We start from the raw sequence: 20,378 nt of genomic DNA on the forward strand, positions 1-20,378 counted from the left end.
TTAAATAAGGGTAACTACAAAGACATAAGGGAGGAGCTGGCCAGAGGTGATTGGAAAAGGAGCCTAGCAGGGAAGAGAGTGGAACAGCAATGGCAGGGGTTTTACTTGGTTACTAGGGAGGCACAACAGAAATTCATCCCAAGGAGGAGGAAACAAGCAAAGGGCAGGACAAGGGACACACACACCCCCCACCCCCACCAGCACACCCACACCCTGCACCAGCACACCCACACCCTCCACCACCCACACCCTCCACCACCCACACCCTCCACCACCCACACCCTCCACCACCCACACCCTCCACCACCCACACCCTCCACCACCAACACCCTCCACCACCCACACCCTCCACCACCCACACCCTCCACCACCCACACCCTCCACCAGCAGACCCACACCATCCACCAGCAGACCCACACCCTCCACCACCCACACCCTCCACCAGCAGACCCACACCCTCCACCAGCAGACCCACACCCTCCACCACCCACACCCTCCACCAGCAGACCCACACCCTCCACCACCCACACCCTCCACCACCCACACCCTCCACCACCCACACCCTCCACCACCCACACCCTCCACCACCCACACCCTCCACCACCCACACCCTCCACCACCCACACCCTCCACCACCCACACCCTCCACCACCCACACCTCCACCACCCACACCCCCCACCACCCACACCCTGCACCAGCACACCCTCCACCACCCACACCCCCCACCAGCACACCCTCCACCACCCACACCCTCCACCACCCACACCCTGCACCAGCACACTCTCCACCACCCACACCCTCCACCACCCACACCCTCCACCACCCACACCCTCCACCACCCACACTCTCCACCACCCACACCCTCCACCAGCACACCCACACCCTCCACCAGCACACCCACACCCTCCACCAGCACACCCACACCCTCCACCACCCACACCCTCCACCACCCACACCCCCCACCAGCACACCCTCCACCACCCACACCCTCCACCACCCACACCCTGCACCAGCACACCCTCCACCACCCACACCCTCCACCACCCACACCCTCCACCACCCACACCCTCCACCAGCACACCCACACCCTCCACCACCCACACCCTCCACCAGCAGACCCACACCATCCACCACCCACACCCTCCACCACCCACACCCTCCACCACCCACACCATCCACCAGCAGACCCACACCCTCCACCACCCACACCCTCCACCACCCACACCCTCCACCACCCACACCCTCCACCACCCACACCATCCACCAGCAGACCCACACCCTCCACCACCCACACCCTCCACCACCCACACCCTCCACCACCCACACCCTCCACCACCCACACCCTCCACCAGCAGACCCACACCATCCACCAGCAGACCCACACCATCCACCAGCACACCCACACCCTCCACCAGCAGACCCACACCATCCACCACCCACACCCTCCACCACCCACACCCTTCACCAGCACACCCACACCCTCCACCAGCAGACCCACACCATCCACCACCCACACCCTCCACCACCCACACCCTCCACCAGCAGACCCACACCCTCCACCACCCACACCATCCACCAGCACACCCACACCCTCCACCACCCACACCCTCCACCAGCAGACCCACACCCTCCACCAGCAGACCCACACCATCCACCACCCACACCCTCCACCAGCACACCCACACTCTCCACCACCCACACCCTCCACCACCCACACCCTCCACCAGCTAACCCACACCCTCCACCACCCACACTCTCCACCACCCACACTCTCCACCACCCACACTCTCCACCACCCACACCCTCCACCAGCAGACCCACACTCTCCACCACCCACACCATCCACCAGCACACCCACACCCTCCACCACCCACACCCTCCACCACCCACACCCTCCACCAGCACACCCACACCCTCCACCACCCACACCATCCACCAGCACACCCACACCATCCACCAGCAGACCCACACTCTCCACCACCCACACCCTCCACCACCCACACCCTCCACCACCCACAACATCCACCAGCACACCCACACCCTCCACCACCCACACCCTCCACCACCCACACCCTCCACCACCCACACCCTCCACCAGCACACCCACACTCTCCACCACCCACACCCTCCACCAGCATACCCACACCCTCCACCACCCACACCATCCACCAGCAGACCCACACCCTCCACCAGCACACCCACACCCTCCACCAGCAGACCCACACCCTCCACCAGCACACCCACACTCTCCACCACCCACACCCTCCACCACCCACACCTTCCACCAGCACACCCACACCCTCCACCACCCACACCCTCCACCAGCAGACCCACACCCTCCACCAGCACACCCACACTCTCCACCACCCACACCCTCCACCACCAACACCATCCACCACCCACACCCTCCACCACCCACACCCTCCACCACCCACACCCTCCACCACCCACACCCTCCACCACCCACACCCTCCACCAGCACACCCACACCCCCCACCACCCACACCCTCCGCCAGCACACCCACACCCTCCACCAGCACACCCACACCCCCCACCACCCACACCCTCCACCAGCACACCCACACCCTCCACCAGCACACCCACACCCTCCACCAGCAGACCCACACTCTCCACCAGCACACCCACACCCTCCACCACCCACACCCTCCACCAGCACAGAGTCGCACATCTATCTGTGTGTGGAGTTTGCACTTTTTCCCCGTGTCTGCGTGTGTTTCCTCCGGCTGCACCCGGTTTCCTTCCAGAGTTCTAAGATGTGCAGGTTAGGTGGATTACCCTTACTGGTGATGAGCAGGTTAGGTGAGTTGCCCTTACTGGCGATGAGCAGGTTAGGTGGATTGCCCTTACTGGCGATAAGCAGGTTAGGTGGATTACCCTTACTGGCGATGTTCAGGTTAGGTGGATTACCCTTACTGGTGATGAGCAGGTTAGGTGGATTACCCTTACTGGTGATGAGCAGGTTAGGTGGATTACCCTTACTGGCGATGTGCAGGTTAGGTGGATTACCCTTACTGGTGATGTGTAGGTTAGGTGGATTACCCTTACTGGCGATGTGCAGGTTAGGTGGATTACCCTTACTGGTGATGAGCAGGTTAGGTGGATTACCCTTACTGGCGATATGCAGGTTAGGTGGATTACCCTTACTGGCGATGTGCAGGTTAGGTGGATTGCCCTTACTGGCGATGAGCAGGTTAGGTGGATTGCCCTTACTGGCGATGAGCAGGTTAGGTGGATTGCCCTTACTGGCGATGAGCAGGTTAGGTGGATTACCCTTACTGGTGATGAGCAGGTTAGGTGGATTGCCCTTACTGGCGATGTGCAGGTTAGGTGGATTACCCTTACTGGTGATGAGCAGGTTAGGTGGATTACCCTTACTGGTGATGAGCAGGTTAGGTGAGTTGCCCTTACTGGTGATGAGCAGGTTAGGTGGATTACCCTTACTGGTGATGAGCAGGTTAGGTGGATTACCCTTACTGGCAATATGCAGGTTAGGTGGATTACCCTTACTGGCGATGTGCAGGTTAGGTGGATTACCCGTACTGGTGATGAGCAGGTTAGGTGAGTTGCCCTTACTGGTGATGAGCAGGTTAGGTGGATTACCCTCACTGGTGATAAGCAGGTTAGGTGGATTACCCTTACTGGCGATGAGCAGGTTAGGTGAGTTGCCCTTACTGGTGATGAGCAGGTTAGGTGGATTACCCTTACTGGTGATGAGCAGGTTAGGTGGATTACCCTTACTGGTGATGTGCAGGTTAGGTGGATTGCCCTTACTGGCGATGTGCAGGTTAGGTGGATTGCCCTTACTGGTGATGTGCAGGTTAGGTGGGTTACCCTTACCGGCGATGAGCAGGTTAGGCGGATTACCCTTACTGGTGATGAGCAGGTTAGGTGGATTACCCTTACCGGCGATGAGCAGGTTAGGCGGTTTACCCTTACTGGCGATAAGCAGGTTAGGTGGATTACCCTTACTGGTGATGTGCAGGTTACGTGGATTGCCCTTACTGGTGATGTGCAGGTTAGGTGGATTACCCTTACTGGCGATGTGCAGGTTAGGTGGATTGCCCTTACTGGTGATGAGCAGGTTAGGTGGTTTACCCTTACTGGCGATAAGCAGGTTAGGTGGATTACCCTTACTGGTGATGTGCAGGTTACGTGGATTGCCCTTACTGGTGATGTGCAGGTTAGGTGGATTACCCTTACTGGTGATGAGCAGGTTAGGTGGATTACCCTTACTGGCGATGAGCAGGTTAGGTGGATTGCCCTTACTGGCGATGTGCAGGTTAGGTGGATTGCCCTTACTGGCGATGAGCAGGTTAGGTGGATTACCCTTACTGGTGATGAGCAGGTTAGGTGGATTGCCCTTACTGGCGATGTGCAGGTTAGGTGGATTACCCTTACTGGTGATGAGCAGGTTAGGTGGATTACCCTTACTGGTGATGAGCAGGTTAGGTGAGTTGCCCTTACTGGTGATGAGCAGGTTAGGTGGATTACCCTTACTGGTGATGAGCAGGTTAGGTGGATTACCCTTACTGGCGATATGCAGGTTAGGTGGATTACCCTTACTGGCGATGTGCAGGTTAGGTGGATTACCCTTACTGGTGATGAGCAGGTTAGGTGAGTTGCCCTTACTGGTGATGAGCAGGTTAGGTGGATTACCCTCACTGGTGATGAGCAGGTTAGGTGGATTACCCTTACTGGCGATGAGCAGGTTAGGTGAGTTGCCCTTACTGGTGATGAGCAGGTTAGGTGGATTACCCTTACTGGTGATGAGCAGGTTAGGTGGATTACCCTTACTGGTGATGTGCAGGTTAGGTGGATTACCCTTACTGGTGATGTGCAGGTTAGGTGGGTTACTCTTACCGGCGATGAGCAGGTTAGGCGGATTACCCTTACTGGTGATGAGCAGGTTAGGTGGATTACCCTTACCGGCGATGAGCAGGTTAGGCGGTTTACCCTTACTGGCGATAAGCAGGTTAGGTGGATTACCCTTACTGGTGATGTGCAGGTTACGTGGATTGCCCTTACTGGTGATGTGCAGGTTAGGTGGATTACCCTTACTGGCGATGTGCAGGTTAGGTGGATTGCCCTTACTGGTGATGAGCAGGTTAGGTGGTTTACCCTTACTGGCGATAAGCAGGTTAGGTGGATTACCCTTACTGGTGATGTGCAGGTTACGTGGATTGCCCTTACTGGTGATGTGCAGGTTAGGTGGATTACCCTTACTGGTGATGAGCAGGTTAGGTGGATTACCCTTACTGGCGATAAGCAGGTTAGGTGGATTACCCTTACTGGTGATGTGCAGGTTAGGTGGATTGCCCTTACTGGTGATGTGCAGGTTAGGTGGATTACCCTTACTGGTGATGAGCAGGTTAGGTGGATTACCCTTACTGGCGATGAGCAGGTTAGGTGGATTACCCTTACTGGTGATGTGCAGGTTAGGTGGATTACCCTTACTGGCGATGTGCAGGTTAGGTGGATTACCCTTACTGGCGATGTGCAGGTTAGGTGGATTACCCTTACTGGCGATGAGCAGGTTAGGTGGATTACCCTTACTGGTGATGAGCAGGTTAGGTGGATTGCCCTTACTGGTGATGAGCAGGTTAGGCGGATTACCCTTACTGGTGATGAGCAGGTTAGGTGGATTGCCCTTACTGGTGATGAGCAGGTTAGGTGGATTGCCCTTACTGGTGATGAGCAGGTTAGGTGGATTGCCCTTACTGGAGATGTGCAGGTTAGGTGGATTGCCCTTACTGGCGATGTGCAGGTTAGGTGGATTGCCCTTACTGGAGATGTGCAGGTTAGGTGGATTACCCTTACTGGTGATGAGCAGGTTAGGCGGATTACCCTTACTGGTGATGAGCAGGTTAGGTGGATTACCCTTACTGGTGATAAGCAGGTTAGGTGGATTACCCTTACTGGTGATGAGCAGGTTAGGTGGATTACCCTTACTGGCGATGAGCAGGTTAGGTGGATTACCCTTACTGGTGATGAGCAGGTTAGGTGGATTACCCTTACTGGTGATGTGCAGGTTAGGTGGATTACCCTTACTGGCGATGTGCAGGTTAGGTGGATTGCCCTTACTGGCGATGTGCAGGTTAGGTGGATTACCCTTACTGGCGATGAGCAGGTTAGGTGGATTACCCTTACTGGTGATGAGCAGGTTAGGCGGATTGCCCTTACTGGTGATGTGCAGGTTAGGTGGATTACCCTTACTGGTGATGAGCAGGTTAGGTGGATTACCCTTACTGGTGATGAGCAGGTTAGGTGGATTACCCTTACTGGTGATGAGCAGGTTAGGTGGATTACCCTTACTGGTGATGAGCAGGTTAGGTGGATTACCCTTACTGGTGATGTGCAGGTTAGGTGAATTACCCTTACTGGCGATGTGCAGGTTAGGTGGATTACCCTTACTGGCGATGTGCAGGTTAGGTGGATTACCCTTACTGGTGATGAGCAGGTTAGGTGGATTACCCTTACTGGCGATGAGCAGGTTAGGTGGATTACCCTTACTGGCGATGAGCAGGTTAGGTGGGGTTCCTGGGATAAGGCTGGGGAGTGGGCCTAGGTCTGATGCTCTTTCAGAGAGTTGCTGCAGACCCTGATGTACTGAATGGTCTCCTTCTGCACAGTAGGATATCTATCTCAGTCAGGCACAGCTTTAGATTAGACTCCGGGTCACTTTCTAGAGAACACCTCACTGACATGCTACCATTTGGTGGTAGGGATCGAGGTCTCCAACACTTAGAGGGCTTCTGGAGAATAGCCAACCACTCAGTCTCAGTTGGATGATGAATCTCTGGAATCATAGGATCCTTACAGTAGAAGGCCATTCGGCCCATTGAGTCTGCACTGACGCTTCGAATGAACGCTCTACTGATGTCCACCCCACTATATCCCCATAACCCTGTAACCTAACCTGCACCCCCATGGACACTAAGGGGCAATTTAGCATGGCCAATCTACCTAACCTGCACCCCCATGGACACTAAGGGGCAATTTAGCATGGCCAATTCACCTAACCTGCACACCATTGGGCACTAAGGGGCAATTTAGCATGGCCAATCTACCTAACCTGCACCCCCATGGACACTAAGGGGCAATTTAGCATGGCCAATCTACCTAACCTGCACCCCCATGGACACTAAGGGGAAATTTAGCATGGCCAATCTACCTAACCTGCACCCCCATGGGCACTAAGGGGCAATTTAGCATGGCCAATTCACCTAACCTGCACCCCCATGGACACTAAGGGGCAATTTAGCATGGCCAATTCACCTAACCTGCACCCCCATGGACACTAAGGGGCAATTTAGCATGGCCAATCTACCTAACCTGCACCCCCATGGGCACTAAGGGGCAATTTAGCATGGCCAATTCACCTAACCTGCACCCCCTTGGGCACTAAGGGGCAATTTAGCATGGCCAATTCACCTAACCTGCACCCCCATGGACACTATGGGGCAATTTAGCATAGCCAATTCACCTAACCTGCACCCCCTTGGACACTAAGGGGCAATTTAGCATGGCCAATTCACCTAACCTGCACCCGCATGGACACTAAGGGGCAATTTAGCATGGCCAATTCACCTAACCTGCACATCTTAGACACAAACTCCACATAGATGGCCAGCCAAGGTCGGAATCGAACCTGGGTCCCTGGCGCTGTGGAGCAGCAGCGCTAACCATTGTGCCACCGTGGAAGTGGCCACCAACACTCTTCTAGAGATACAGCAGGCAGCTCAACATTCGGCAGAGGTTTGGCAGTCACTCAGCAGACTAGACCGGATGACAGAGGAGCCCCTCTGCGTTCTGTCCGAGGTCATGGCCCCGAATTGCAGGCATCTTGATTTCAGGTCATCGTGGGAAAGTCAGCACCCACCATGGAGACCTAGGTCTAGCAGGCCTTGCCTGATTTGCACTCGGTCCTGCACTCCACGGCCACGCACCTTGGTGCGCAGCATCGAGATGCAGGCAACAGGGGGGGGACAAAAAAACCCTCAAACCTATCCCCTTACCTGCCTCACTTATAGTCACACTCGCTTGTCCCTGACCACTGACCAAATTAGTAAACCATGTCCTAAAAGGTATGACTGCCTTTTGACACAAAGAAATCCAGGTAACTGTCCCCCTTCTCCCCGTCCCCACCTGATGATTCTCAGTGTCGGTAGTTCAGCCTCCAGCTCATAAACTCAGAGCCATAGCTCCTTGAACTTACTGCAGACATGTTTGCCCTGCATCCAAGACCATGCTATAGCTGTGACACATCGCCTGTCCTGCCAGCTTAATGTGTTCTATATAACCATTTAAGTATTTTGTTCAATCACATATTTTACTTTTGTTTCTATGTATTTTATTAACCTTACCACCAGTTGCTAGACCAAACCTTAGGAATAAACCAGATATTCATCAAATAACGAGCTTATTTTCCTGTCGCAGAGCAGGATGACTTCCTGAAGGCTGAGAAAGTTAAAAGCAAAATTTAAAAAGACACCTTGTTTCATTCCTTCCCTAACTCCCTTAATTATCCAACTCCCAGCAATGTAGTCTAAGTTGCACTTCTTGCAGTGAACCTTACATAAAGCACCCCGTTCCCTCTCGGCACCAAATTTCCACTTTTAACCAAATTCTCAAATACACACACTTGGTCTCTGTCTTCACTCAGGCAAAGTCTCCCCTCTCTGACCACCCACCTCTTGCCAAGTGCAATGGAATTCCCTTCTGAACACATGACAGAACAAAAGACACATTCAAGATATATGGAGGCTGAATCTGTCACTCTGCCTAAAATCTAATTATTTTTGTGTACGTGTGTTGTGCATAATTTTAATATTTTAGTTAGATTGTCAACACACATTACGCTTAAACAACAAAAAGGAAAACATTCTTATTTCAGGCCCCAAATTGCAAATCCTTTGCATTAGGATTTATTTTTCAGGAAAAGTTTATCGATTGTCCAGCTAAAATCAAGGGGTTATGTTTCGGGTTTGCATTACACCATTTCTCCATTGATAGCATTGTCCCTAGGGAATTGATAGAGTCTGTAATCAGCTCGACCATAATCAATTGCTCCTCCCTGCAAGTTTTTTTATTGGTGTTTAAACTATTAAATAGGATCACTCTGACCTCAATAGGTTTTGAAACTTGTATACTCAGCTTTTAACCTGGTTTCTGTGGTTGTCTGCACCAACTGATAATGCCACTCCTTCTGACTGGAAGATAATGAAATGAAATGAAAATCGCTTACTGTCACAAGTAGGTTTCAATGATGTTACTGTGAAAAGCCCCTCATCAGCACATTCCGGTGCCTGTTTGGGGAGGCTGGTACAGGAATTGAACCTGCGCTGCTGGCATTGTTCTGCTTTACAAGCCAGCTGTTTTGTCCACTATGGTAAACCAGCCCCGATGACCATTGTTGAAAAGAGAATCAGTCTTGACAACTCAATCTAATACGAGAGGTACAAGCTCTCCTACATATTACAAAGCCTATGTTCTGATCTCAGTTGATATTACTACTGGATGGGAAGACTGGAAGGAACTCTGGCTCAAAACACCCTAACTTTCCCCTTTTTCTTCAGAAAACATAGATGAAGGGAGTCACGGGCTACCAATGAGCTTCTAACAACAAAAACATTTCTTAAACACGAAAAGTTTGACTATAGAATTCCTACAGTGTAGAAGGAGGCCATTCGGCCCATCAAGTCTGCACCGATCCCCCGAAGGAGAACGCCCCACCCAGGCCCATCAACCTATTAGACACTAAGGGGCAATTTATTATGGCCAATCCATCTAACCTGTACGGTTAGATGTAAGGGGCTGTAGGAGGAATCTGGAGCACCCGGAGGAAACCCAGGCAGATACGGGGACAATGTGCAAACTCCACACAGACAGTGAACCAAGGCTGGAATTGAACCCAGATCCCTTGTGCTGTGAGGCAGCAGCGCTAACCACTGTGCCACCATGCCGGCTAATACCTGTCACCATGCCTAAAATACAATACTCCTTCACTCCTACTTCTCTTCACAAATGTTCACATATTTTAAGGATAACACAGGTTACAAATTATGTCTTATGCTATAATGTTCCCAGTAAACCCACAGGCTGACTGTGGTCAGACACACTCCACTCTGAAACCAAGTGGCCAATGCCACCTGATCGATCTTCTGTTGCTTTCTTCTCAATTCCCCAGGTGATTCTTGCGCCGTGAGCCAAATTCTCTCACTGGACACCAGCTTCTAGGTGAGTGATTCACTCCACTCTCGAGAAAACACGCTTCAGAATCTTCTTTCGAACACTGCTTTCTCTCAATACCACCTTACAAGGATCCATTTCCATGTTTTACAACTCCTCCTTTCAGTGTCCCGTTGGCTTGAGATCTAGCCACAGATTGCTCGACGATTTCTTCAACTATCGCTTCACAGGATATCACAAGATATCACAAGCCTTAGATCATTTCAGATATCTTTGGCTTCTCACTCGCCAACTTCTTCTCAGCTCTGTCTGTGATTTCAATGAACAATACTCTGTTCCAGTTTCTATTTGTTTTCTTGGACTTCAAACTTTTGGGGGGACATTCTTTTTCATTCTCTAGTTTGCCAACTAGCTGCTCTTTACTCCATGGTGTTATTTTTGGGAAGTCTACCATTTTGCAGCATTCCTGCCCTGCCTTTGCTTCCACCAGAGCTGATGGAACTGTGCACTCTCTGGTTTCCTCGTTCCATCGGCTATGTATTCAGCTAAAAAAACAATCACAAGGCTTGTCTCCCCTAAAGTGGCCCCTGATTCCTAAGCAACATTTCATTCTTTCCCCAAGCTCGTGTTTACTTTCCCCCCCCCCCATAAACTCACTCACAGCACAATAGAAACACAGTTTGAACTGAAATCTCAAACCCCCATACATGCAAACACCTTTGTCTAACATGAATCCAACTAGAGTTTTACTCTTTTCTTATACAAAACCACTAAAGTAAACCCATTTAAATCCTAATGTAAACAATACAAATCTAGACCACTTAAAGCTACCTCTGTTCCCTGACACTCATCTGACAGTGGACTAGGGTTTTGCTGTTCACATTTCTTCCTTTGTCATTGACTGGCGTCATGGCAGCTGACACTTACAAACTTGTGTTTCCTGCTTCAAGGTTTACAATCACCTATTACTTAGCTTAAGTTTGGTGATTTCTTATGTTTTTACTGATCAGTGCTACTGTGTTCTTATTGGGGACACTCACAATGGTGGTCCAAGGGCAGCCTCTTCTCCCAAGTCAATAGGCCCATCATTGAAGTGCTAATCACTCAAATCCAGCTCCACTGGGTGGGACATGCAAATTGTATTCCTGGCACCAAACTCCCAAAGCGACCTTTTTTAAGCTCCTTCATGGAATATAGGCATTTGTGGTCCATTCCTAATTGCCCATTGAGAAGGTGGCGTTGAGCCGGTACTTCTTGAATTGCTGCAGTACATGTGTCGTACGTACTGCCACAGTGCTGTTAGGCAGGGAGTTCCAAGATTGTGACCCATTGAGAGTGAAGGAATGGTGATACAGTTCCATGGCAGAATGGTGTGTGACTTGGAGGGGAACTTGTAGGTGGTGATATTCATTTGGTGCCCTTGTCCTTGGTGCCCTTGTCCTTCTAGGTGGTAGAGATCACAGGTTTGGAAGGTGCTGTCAAAGGAATCATGCTGAGTCGCTGCACTGCATCTTTTATATAGCACACACTGCTGCCACTGTGCAAGTGTGGTGGAGGAAATTAATGACTAGTTGGTGGATGGGATGTCAATCAAGCACTTGTTGGTGGACAGGCTATGAGGAGTCAGGGGTTGAGTTACTCACTGCAGAATTCCCAGTTATTCGCTGTGTATAGACGCAGACTTCTTCATAATCTGAGGAGTCACGAATGGCACGGAACATTCTGCAATCATCAGCAAACAGACCCACCTCCGGTCTTATGATGGAGGAAAGATCATTAATTAAGCAGCTGAAGATGGTTGGGCCTGGGACACTACCCTGAGGAACTCTTGCAGCGATATCCTGGGACTGAAATAAGAGCTCTCCTACATTCACAACCATCTTCTTTTGTGTGAAGTATGGTTCCAACCAGTGGAGAGATTTCCTGATTCTACTTGACTCCAATTTTGTTTTAATGTCAAAGGATGTCACTCTCACCTCGTCTCTGGAATTCAGTTCTTTTGTCCTTGTTCAGACCAAGACTATAATGGGGTCAAGAGGAAAGTGATTCTGATGGATCCCAAACTGAGCACCAATGAGCAGGTTATTGCTGTGTAAGTATCACTTGATAGTCCTGTCGATGATACCTTCCATCACTTGGCTGACGATTGAGAGGAAGATGATGGGGCAGCGATTGGCCAGATTAGATTTGTCAAACTTTTTGAAGTCAGGAAATACCTGGGCAATTTTTCACATGGTTGGGTAGATGCAAGCAGTACTGGAACAGCTTGGCTAGGGGCATGGATAATTCTGGAGGACAAGACTTTGGTATTATTGCCACGGATGTTGTCTGGGCCCATAGCCTTTGCAGTTTCCAATGCCTTCAGTGATTTCCTGAGATTACATGGAATGAATTGAAGTGGCTGAAGATTGGCATCTTTGATGCTGCAGACTGTGGAAGGAAGCCGAAATGGATCTTCCACTCAACAATTCTGGTTGAAGGTGGTTTCATGCTTCAACCTTGTTTTTTTTGCACTGAATGTTGGGCTCCCCATCATAAACTTGGTCACGACACTTCCAGGAGGGCAGTGGAAATGCTTCAGGGATGCAGTCAAAGCCCTGAAGAGGTCAAACATTCTGCCGACACATGGAGTCCCTCACTTGTGACCAACCAAAATGGAGGTTATTCGGGAAGGCACAGAACATATTGAGAGACTTTGCTAGAAGCACACAGGGGAAAAGTTGGAGAGAGTACAAAAACTTCCAAATAAACATCTCCAAACACATTGAACTGGAATGAAAACAAGACATCCTTGATCCTGAGGGACTGCCAAAGAGAGACTCACACTAAACTGACAATTCCATAAAGCGGGTTATAGAATCCCTACAGTGCTGAAGGAGGCCATTCGGCCCATCGAGTCTGCACCAGTCCATGTCCCACCCTATCCCTGCAACCCCATAACCTAACCTTGACATCTCTGGACACTAAGAGGTAATTTAACATGTCCAATCCATCTACCCTGTACAACTATATGTAAGGCATTGGCCATATTAGGCAATTAAATTGCCCGTGCGAGTTATATTCTGAGGTATCAAAAGAAGCAAAATTGTTGCTGCAAAGACTTTTTCCTTCCTTCTGCTGGAGATGTTAATTATTGTTCCACACTTAAGGTCTTGTGGGATCAGTGCAACCACACCAGTTGATTTTGTCTTGTAACAACTTGTATTTGACAATCATATGGCACAAGCACACAGTGATTAAACTTCTCTTGAACTTCCCAACAATATTGAATTTACAAACTACTCAACTGGCCGTTTATTTAATTGTTTAATTTGGTTTGCGACCTTGGGCAGCCCAAAAATAATAATAATAACAATAAAATAATAAAAAGAGGAAAAAATGCAAAATCCTAACCTTGGCATGATCATAAACCTGGACAATCACATTTAAAATCAACAACAACGAATAGCAAAATTAAAATTAAAAAATAATGTTTCCGCCCGGTTTCGAACCGGGGACCTTTCGCGTGTTAGGCGAACGTGATAACCACTACACTACGGAAACGCTCACGGTGGACAGAGCCGACCGGAGCCCTAACAATGTGCAGCTGACACTCAAACTGGACATCGGATCCTGGGGACGGGCTGAGTGGCGACTGACTCGTCCCCACCCCCCGGGATAAAATTACACCCCCACCCCCCCCGGGATAAAATTACACCCTTACACCCCCACCCCCCCGGGATAAAATTACACCCCCACCCCCCCGGGATAAAATTACACCCCCACCCCCCCGGGATAAAATTACACCCCCACCCCCCCGGGATAAAATTACATCCCCCTCCCACGGAATAAAATTACACCCCCCCCGGGATAAAATTACTACCCCCCGGGATAAAATGACTACCCCCGGCCCCTACCACTCGCTAAAGCCGGGCCCCGGAAGAACGGGTGAGGGACTCGAACGGTGGTACCGCCGGCTGGGTGTCGGAATGGATTTAATTCCATCCCCTCCTTTCCATCCCCTCCCGATTTAAAGCGGACGGTCAATGTCTAAAAGCATTGGAGAATGCGGGCATCGATCCCGCTACCTCTCGCATGCTAAGCGAGCGCTCTACCATTTGAGCTAATTCCCCGTTGTTCCGAGGTCGGACTCCAATGCGGTATGTGAGTGGATACAGCCGTTTAATGCGATCGAATCTCTCCTGTTCATCATTTTGATGCACACCCTTTGCCAAACATTTTCAACACCAATCTCTTACCTCTTGGGGGCCAGAACCCGAGGCCCTCGAAATCAGCAACATTCAGGTCATTAAGGTCACAGTCGTGAATGACATTGGGACTGTGGTTAAACCATCCCTACCCATTCTTCTCAATCCAGCTGCAACCTTTGCCTCAGATGACCCCACCCTCCTCTCTGCCGCCAACACCAGTCTGTTGTCCAACTGGCCGGGACTGCCCACGCCTGGATCCACTCATAACTATGCAATCATGGTCAAAGAATTTCCAGCTACTGGCTCCTTCCAAGAAAACCTTGGCCCCTTTCAATTTCTCATTGATAGGCTTCTCCTGGTCAACACTATCTGAAAACACTAAATCAGGCACCACATGACTATTCATCCGGTTTGATACCAGACAGTCCAGTTTTTAGCCAGTCTGGCCTCTGTCCCACACTGGACACCTTCCATGTTTGGTGTTTTGTCTGACATTCAATCGTATTATTGACTCTCCTACCATCAATGTCCTAGGGTATACTGTTTAGAAACTGGACTGGGTCAGCTATATAAATACTGGAATCACAAGAACAGGTCAGATGTTAGGATTTCTGTGGTGAGTAACACGCCTCCTGACTCCCTGAAGTCTGTCCATCTATAAGGTGCAAATCGGGAGAGTGATGGAAAGCTCTTCACTTGCCTGGATGATTGCAGCTCCAACACGCAAGAAGCTTGACACCATCCAGGACAAAGATCAGCACTCCATTAAATATTCACTCCCACTATCACTGGAGAACAATGCCTGAGGTGTCTACCATCTACAAGATGCACTGCAACAACTCACCAAGTCTCTTTTGACAGTTCCTGGAAAACCCACCTACCACCTATAAGGACAAGAGCAGCTGACGCATGGGAACACCACCATCTGGAAGTTCCCTTCCAAGTCACATCTCATTCAGATTTGGAACTATGTTGCCGTCCTTCACTGTCGCTGTGTCAAAATCCTGGAACTCCCTTCCTAATATCACTGTGGGTGTACCTACACCACAAGGACCACAGTGGTTCAAGAAGGTGGCTCATCACCACCTTCTCAAGGGCAATTAAGGATGGGCATTAAATGTCTTTGTATACTATTTTGCCCTGGATGAACTTTCAACCACATCTCCATTCTATACCTAGTTTGAGACCACCTACTTCCACCTAGAAACATAGAAAGATTTACTGTACAGAAGGAAGCCATTCAGCCCAATGTGTCCATGCTGGCCTAAACAGAAATACCTAATCTAATCACAACTCAACAACATTTTCCATTTCATCCCCTGACTCAGTGCCTTGCTGCTGAAAATCTCAACCATGACACTTGACCAACCAAAGATGTCCTGGCAGATATCCCAGGCTGCATGGATTTCTTAAAACTTAACTCTTGGCTAAGCTCATCTGTCCTAATATCTCATGTGGCTAGGTGTCAAATGTTGTTTGATAACACTCCTGTAAAATGTCTTGGAATGTTTGACTCCTATAAATATATAACTGCAAGTTGCTATTACTCTTATTTCTATCTGTTCCATATAGTACAATTTATTGACAGTGACTGCAATGATTAACAGCAATCAAATTCTTCTCTATTTCAACCGTCTGCTTAAAGGTAGATTAAGCATTCACAGTTGATTCCTTGATGTGCTTTTAAAACACTATATACAATGCACCAAATCTAGAAAAAATTGTCATCCATTGTCAAACAGATTTATGATTTAGAACATAAGAACCAGGAGCAGGAGTAGGCAATTCAGCCTCTCGAGCCCTCTCCGCCATTCAATATGATCATGGCTGATCTCTCAGCCTCAATTCCACTTCCCTGCCCGTTCGCCATAGCCCTTCGACCCATTACTAATTAAAAATCTGTCTATCTCCTGCTTAAATTTACTCAATGTCCTGGTATCCAGTGACAGTGAATTCCACAGATTCACCACCCTTTGAGAGAAATCATTTCTCCTCATCTCTGTTTTAAATCTTCTACCCTTATCCTAAAACTATGACCTCTCGTTCTGGATTGCCTCACAAGATGAAACATCTACTCTACATCAACTTTGTCAATACTGTTTATCATCTTATATACCTCAATTGGATCTCCTCTCATTCTTCTAAACTCTAGATTAGGCCTAAACGTCTCAATCGCTCTTCAGAAGACAAACTCCTCACCTCTATCCCTCATCGCTATCTAGTGAATCTCCTCTGAACTGCCTCAATGCAACTACATCCTTGCTCAAATAAGGGGACCAAATCTATACATAATATACCAGGTGCGGTCTCACCAGTGCTTTTGTACAGTTGCAGCAACACTTTCCTGCTTTCATATTTAGCTGTAAAGGCCAAATTTGCATTTGCCTTCCTTATGACCTGCTGCACCTGCGTACTAGTTTTCTGAGATTCAAGCACAAGGACACCCAGATCCCTCTGCACCAAAACTCTCTGAAGTGTGTCGCCATATGAAATATACGTTCCTTTCCATTTTTATGACCAAAATGGATAACCTCAAGGAGAAAATCTACCCCCATTGTGTCTGGTGTCATGAATTGGCGACCAATCTTCAAAAGATTCTCATTGTTCCACTTATGGCAGCATAGATTCTACCAGTGGCCACCCCCTTGCACCGTTTCCTTGCCCTCAATCATGCACAGATTACTGCAGATTGAAAGACACCCCACAAGAGTTTCACCGGTTGTGTCGGCTATACATCGGCAGGCCCACCTGGAGCTGGGATGATACCAGTACCGGTGGGAAGAGGCATTTTAGTGGTCATTAATTGGCCACTCAAGGGACTCAAATGGAGAAAGAGTGAGAAATTTCACCATGGGCCCCCTCCCCCACGACTTACTTCTGGTGGAGGTGGAAAGGTGTCAGGTACAGGTCCCAACACCAAACCACCACAATTGCAGGCCTACTGGCTTTCTTCCTGACCCCTGCAGGGGATTGGGAGGGGCCAGACTATTCCAGCCATTGTTTCATTTATATCAGTTGAAAGCTCTGCTCATGTGTGCGTACAGACTCCTCTCTGTGTAGCATTACCTGAGGAAGGAACTGCACTCCAAAAGCCAGTGATTCGAAACAAACCTGTTGGACTTTAACCTGGTGTTGCAAGACTTCTTATGATTGATAAAGGCAAATGTCCCTTTTCACAACCTTATTAACCTGCCCTTCTGCCTTCAGAGATCTATTTACAAACACACCAAGGTCTCTTTGTTCTTCGGGACTTCCTAGTATGGTGCCATTCATTGAATATTTCCTTGTCAAATTACCTTCCAGTAATTTGATTTTTACAGTGGAAGTCAAAATTCAAGAAGAAGCTATTTACACAAATTAAACTCATTACACATCTTGATGAATGTTAGTGAAAATTAAACCAAATCCAAGATTCACATTTGGCTACAAACATATTTATACTCTGTTAACACTGAACAGGTGAAATCATAGAAATTATTAGACATAGACATTGAACAGAATTTGGGTCAATATTTTGCATTGGTTTTATAGCAAGGAGAAATTTCTTGAAGCAACAATGAAGTCGCCACCACAGATTAAGGGAAAGTAACAGGCGACAATACTGCAGGATTTCTCGGAGCTCAATATACCTTTGCTTGGGCAATGGAAAGAAATCAGTCGAGAACAAATGTGTGTGGATAATTGTTCCTTGACAACAAATAAACCACCTTACCACCAGGGAGCATCATTTACATGCAAATTAAAAGCTTTATTTTTCATTGCGAGGAAGCAAATGTGTTGTGTATCAAAACATTTAACCGCACAACACTACATGCTGCATATTTAGACAGGGATTACGCTTTACTGAAATAGAAACAGAAAATGCTGGAAAAACTCTGCTGACGGCATCTGTGGAGATAGAAAGAGTTGACATTTCCAGTCCAAAATGACTTATCTGGAACTGGAGAGGGGTAGAAATGTAATTGGTTTTCTGCCGTCAAATGAGAAGGGGCAGATGACACAGAATAGAAAGTCAGGGATAGGTTAGAGGGCAGGAGAGATTAAATGACAAAGATGCCATGGAATACACGGCAAATGGAATGGTAATGATAATGTTCGTATTGCTGTGCAACATCTGCCCCTTTAACTCCTCCCTCTTGCCTGTTGAAGGCCTCAAACATTCCTTCCAGGTGATGCAGTGATTTACTTGCATTTCTTTCAATTTAGTCTACGGTATTCGCTGCTCACTTTGTGATCTCCTCTACTTTGTGGAGACGGCATGCAGACTGGGTGAGCGCTTTGCAGGACACCTTTGCTCAGTCCGCAAGCACGATCCTGACCTTCTGGTCACCTGTCATTTCAATTCTCCATATTACTCTCTGGCTCTTATGTCTGTCCTCAACCTGCCACAATGTTTGAGCGAAGCCCAATGCAAGCTGGAGGCACAGCACCTGATCTTCCGATTAGGCACTCTGCACACTTTTGGACTTAACATTGAACTCAATAACTTCAGACCACGATCTCTGTCCTCCATGTTGGATTTCCTCCCCTCAGCCTCCAAGTGCCAGTCTTATCTTGTTCTCATGTTTTTTTATTTTAAGACAGCTCGGACCCTTTCATTGCTACTAACGCATTGTTATTTTGCTTTCAGACACTGCTGACCTTTATTCTGCTATTAAAGCCTATTCTGTAATACTATCATTCCCACCTCCTTTGTCTGATGTTCAATTACAACATTTAATCTCACCTGCCCTAACCATTTTGCTATTCATGCATGGGAGTGAGCATCATGGGCGAGGCCAGCTTTTATTGCTTATGCCTAAGTGCCCCCGGGAAGGTGGTGGGTGAGCTGCCTTCTTGAGCCTCTGCAATCCATGTGATATAGGTACATCCACAGTGCTGTTAGGGAGGGAATTTCAGAGTTTTGACACAGCCAGTGAAGGAACGGCGATACCCTTCCAAGTGAGTGGATTGGAGGGTAATTTCCAGGTGGTGGTGATTCCATGTGTCTGCTGCCCTTGTCCTCCTAAAATCTCGATGGTAGTTGTCATGGGTTTGAAAAGTGCTGCCCAACTTTCTATTTTGCCCCACCGGCCTCTATATCAACAGCATAAAACGCATCACATTTCAACCTCTGTGTTGTTCTGAAGAAGCCATTTTGAATTTAAAACATTAACTCGGTTTCTGTGCCCACTAATGCGGCCAGACCTGCTGAGGTTTTCCAGCATTTCCTGTTTTTATTTCAGATTTCCAGCCTCCTCTGTAACTGGCTTTTGTTTTGCTTTATTTTAGTGGGCTTATAAAAACCTTTTTATTCAAGGCATTTTCACATATTTACACAAAATATCAGAACAAAACAGCTCAATGAACAACTTCAATCCTCCTGACATCGTCACCAACACCCCGCTACATCCCACCTTCCCCATTTTAGCTCCCTTACCCCCACCCAACCCCTCAATCCTCTTTAAAGAAATCGATGAACGGATTCCACCTCTGGGTGAACCCCTCTACTGACCCCCGCAGAGCCAAAGTGACCTTCTCCAGCCTCAGGAATTCTGCCAGGTCGCTCACCCACACCCCGGCTTTCGTCAGCTCCGGATCTCGCCACCCAAACAAAATCTGTCTCCGGGCTACCAGGAGGCAAAGGCCAAGACATCGGCCTCACCCTCTGGACTCCCGGGTCTTCCGACATCCCAAATATCGCCACCTCCGGACTTGGAACGGTCCCCACAGTCGACACCTCGGACATCACGTCCGAAAACCCCTGCCAGAACCCCCTCCATCTTGGACACGCCCAGGACATGTGGACACGATTCACGGGCCCCCTATGCACTGCCCACATCGATCCTTGTGGAAGTCACCACTGTTGTATTATATTGTATATACTGCACTGCATACAAGGGTATTACGGTAAGGCCCCTGTACTACAGGTGAAGGGGGTAGATCTCTGCCTGCTGGCTCCGCCCAGTAGGCAGACGATGAATGTGTGCGCTCTCCAA

General features: G+C 49.0%; 2 non-coding genes across 2 annotated transcripts; both read right to left on the minus strand.

The window, feature by feature from the left end:
• Positions 1-13,680: 13,680 nt before the first annotated feature.
• On the minus strand, positions 13,681-13,753 carry trnav-aac. Its single transcript has one exon. It is a non-coding gene; the product is annotated as a tRNA-Val (tRNA).
• A 496-nt stretch (positions 13,754-14,249) lies between these two features.
• On the minus strand, positions 14,250-14,322 carry trnaa-agc. The gene has a single exon. It is a non-coding gene; the product is annotated as a tRNA-Ala (tRNA).
• Between the last annotated feature and the right edge of the window lie 6,056 nt (positions 14,323-20,378).

This window comes from Scyliorhinus canicula, chromosome 9, assembly GCF_902713615.1.
Source record: "Scyliorhinus canicula chromosome 9, sScyCan1.1, whole genome shotgun sequence".
In the NCBI taxonomy this organism is placed as follows: domain Eukaryota; kingdom Metazoa; phylum Chordata; class Chondrichthyes; order Carcharhiniformes; family Scyliorhinidae; genus Scyliorhinus; species Scyliorhinus canicula.